Raw genomic sequence first — 3,964 nt, forward strand, 5'->3', positions numbered from 1 at the left:
ATTTCAAATTGGTATGTTTATTTTCAATTGGTATATTTTCAAAACTAAGCATCTAAGTATATTTTCAATTGATATCTATTAAAACCCTCTTGAAAGCTAAGAGGAGCATTTCATTCAGATGGATTTTTGTTTAAGTCAAAGGAAAAGCATTTGAAACAGGGGGAGAAAATTTCAAATCCTTAAAATGCTTCTTGCAATCTTATTCATATACCTTTGACTATTTGCAAAAACAAAACAAATGGTGCAAGTGTGGTCCAAAATGTTAAATAAAATAAAGCAACCATGCATATCTAGTAAAAGTATAAATTGGTTTAATTCTAAGTAACCTATGCACTTACCTTATGCAAACTAGTTCAATTCTGCACTTATATATTTGCTTTGGTTTGTGTTGGCATCAATCACCAAAAAGGGGGAGATTGAAAGGGAAATAGGGTTTAACCTTTTCCCATAAATAATTTTGGTGGTTGAATGCCCAACACAAATAATTGGACTAACTAGTTTGCTCTAGATTATATATTCTACAGGTGCATAAAGGTTCAAAACAAACCAATAAAAGATCAAAGTTAGGGTTCAAAAGCAAAGGAGCAAAGAAACCGAGTGTGCCCTGGTCTGGCGCACCCGACTGTCTGGTGTCCTACCGGACAGTGTCCGGTGCACCAGGACCGTACAACTCCAAACTCGCCACCTTCGGGTTTCTCAGGCCGCGCTCCGCTATAATTCACCGGACTGTCCGGTGCACCAGCGGAGCAATGGCTACCAGCGCAACGGTCGACTGCAATGGACACCTGCGAACGCTACAGTGCGCGGACAGTGCGTGCAGAAGTCAGAGAAGCCGTCAGAGGCGCACCAGACAGTGAACAGTGTCTATCCGGTGCGGCACCGGACTGTCCGGTGCCACTAGAAGACAAAGCTCCAACGGTCGTCTGCGCCCGAACCCTAACGGTTGGGTGACGTGGCTGGCTCACCGGACAACGTCCGGTGCGCCCATCAACAGCAGCCCATCCCCAACGGTTGTTTGGTGGTTGAGGGCTATAAATACCCCCCCCAACCACCTCCACTCCAACCATCCAAGCATTCATCACACCTCATTCAATACAAGAGCAAAGTGTGACACTCCAAGACACAAATCAAAGCCTCCGATCCAATCAAAGTCCCCAATTCAATTCTAGTGCATTAGGACTTGTGAGAGGATCGTTCTTGTGTTTCTTTGTTGCTCTTGTTGCTTGGTTGGCTTTCTTCTTTCTCTCATTCTTATTCTCGAAGCCTTGTAAGCGAACAAGAGACACCAATCGTGTGGTGGTCCTTGCGGGGTCTAAGTGACCCGAGAAATCAAGGAAGAAAGCTCACTCGGTCTAAGTGACCGTTTGAGAGAGGGAAAGGGTTGAAAGAGACCCGGTCTTTGTGACCACTTCAATGGGGACTAGGTTCTTTATAACCAAACCTCGGTAAAACAAATCACCGTGTTCATCCACTTTACTTCTTGGTTGATTTGTTTTTTCCCTCTCTCCTGGACTTGATATTCGCTCTAACGCTAACCCCGGCTTGTAGTGTGTTTAAAGTTGTAAATTTTAGTTTCCGCCTATCCACCCCCCTCTAGGCGACTTTCAACAACAATATCCCAAATACTTTTGTGGAGTGAGGTTAGATGGTGCCTCATTTTATCACTCCACATACAATAATCCTCACTATCAAAATATGGTGGTTTGCCTAGGAATACAGAAAGTAATGGAGCGTGCTTTGAAATACGGGGATAGCGTAGGGGCATCTTACTATACTTCTTGCGCTCATGGTGCTTAGAAGTGGTGGATGATGTAACACCCCTGGTGTTACTATAACTAAAACTTGAGCATGGCATCATAAGCATTGGCATTGCATATGTTTGATACACCTAGAGTGCATTCACTAGGCAAAAATTTCAAACAAGTTGTATTGTTTTAATGTTTTGCAAATAGAACCCTGGATAGGGAACTTAACCCTAAATAGGGATTAAAGGGGTAAAACTTAACCCAAATTGAGAAAACCTAAAGGCTTTAGGGAAATAGTTGTAAAATATCCCCAAAAACAAAGTTGAATCACATTTATACCCCTGGGATACTAAAAACCCTAATTGGAACCCTGGAAAACCCTAAAACTAAACCCTAGGGGCCTATGTGCAAAATTAGTCCACTTTTGGACTAAAGTGCAAAAACCAAGTCAAATAAGTTTCTTAAATCAATTGGGTCACAAATATGTGAATTTGCAAGCCAAACCTTAAGTTTTGGATCAAATTGCAAAAATCACCTCTTAAGCACTATAGAGCCTAAGTCTGAAATCAGTGGGTTTTCTTCAACTTTGAACCCTTGTATCTTTCATGTTCTAGGGATTTTGCCCTAGGGCACCACATCAAAGTTGTAGACCTATCAAAGGTGAACATTTTTGCTTAAGAATGTGAGCTCAGTTGTTAAAAAGAATTTAGAGATAAATGAGCCTGAAGTTGGACTGTCAGACTGCCTGAAGCCTGAAATTCAGATTAAGAGTGTGATGGGATGAACTTTGAGCTCGATTTTGAATGGGATCCAGTGACTTTTTGTGGCAGCACATTGTATCAAAGTTATAGATGGATTATAGCTCTACAATTTTGCTGCAGAAAGTTGACATAGGTTCCACATAAAAATTGGAGAAAACAGGGCTCCAATTTGATCTGTCAGTCAAGCTTTTTACTGAATCCAGTGCAATGTTCACCGTCTTCAGGAAATATCGTGCAGTGGATAAGAACCTGGACCTCGCCGGCGATAAGGATATCACCGTGGCTCGGGTAAGACGTCAGCGGCCACGACAAAAGTTACCGGCGACGTGTCAAAGCCTCCCTGAGGTGGCAGGCCCTGGTTAAACGGCGGTCACCGCGCTGTCACCGGAATCCGCCGCGCGGGTGTGCTCGCCAGCGCAGTCACCGCTCGGGGATCTCATCCCTCCTCGGCCAGCCGACTATAAATTGGACCCTGGCGTTGCTTCGTCGTTGCATTACGCGCTCAAGCAATCACTCAATTAGACTGAAGAAACCACGAGCTCTTTCCTCCCTGTTCTTAGCTCCGCCGCAAGAATCCATCCGTGGCCAGTGCAATTCGAGTTAGCTCGTGTCTTCCACTTCCTCGTTTGAGTATTTTCAGGTACCCGTGATGCTTCCCGACCTATCCAATTGAATTATACCGTCGTTAATCGCTCGGAACATGCGGTTCCTTTAAGATTCTCCGCTGTCGCCGTGGGCAGAGAGTTGTAGAGCTCCAATTCTGAAATTGAGTGAGGGGAAATGCGCGGGTAGAGTCCGATTTGGGGTCCGCTACTCGGGAGCACCGGTCCTGGCTCCCTCCGGCCAGTCCAGCTCGCCGGAGCTCGGCCCCATGTTTGGTGCGCGGTCGTGGAGCTCCTTGGAGAAGAGATAGAAATCAAGGGTCTTATCTGCAATTTGTCAGCGGCACACAGGAATAGTACAGGAACTATTTTCCAGTTACCCAGAACCCCAGGGACCTTTCCGCAAGATCGCCAGCGCGGGCGCGCGCGCGGGCGCTTTCTCCCTCTGAGCTGGGCCACTGGGCTGAAATCAGCCCAGTACTATTCAGAAGTTTTTCTTTTTCTTTTATTTCCAGAGCCAAAACAATTATAAAAAAATGTAGAAAAATGGTAAAATTGTGAAACCAATTTTACTAGGCTCCTTATTTTCCCTAGAATTTAATAAAAATAGTTTTGTGATTTTTAGTGGAAATAAGAAATTTTAGGGCATTTAAAGTAGTTAAAAGTATTAGTTATGGATTTTTAGAAAATAAATGGGCAGGTCCAAAAATGCCCAAACTTTTTATGGGAACTTAAAGCAATATTTAGAAGCCTTGGGTAGGGTTTGAGTTGATTTGGACCATGTTTGATAACTAGAACCCAAAACCACCTCCCTGCCCTGTGAACTCCTTTACCGACTCCGGAAACCCTAAGTTCT

This window comes from Zea mays, chromosome 4, assembly GCF_902167145.1.
Source record: "Zea mays cultivar B73 chromosome 4, Zm-B73-REFERENCE-NAM-5.0, whole genome shotgun sequence".
Lineage (NCBI taxonomy): Eukaryota > Viridiplantae > Streptophyta > Magnoliopsida > Poales > Poaceae > Zea > Zea mays.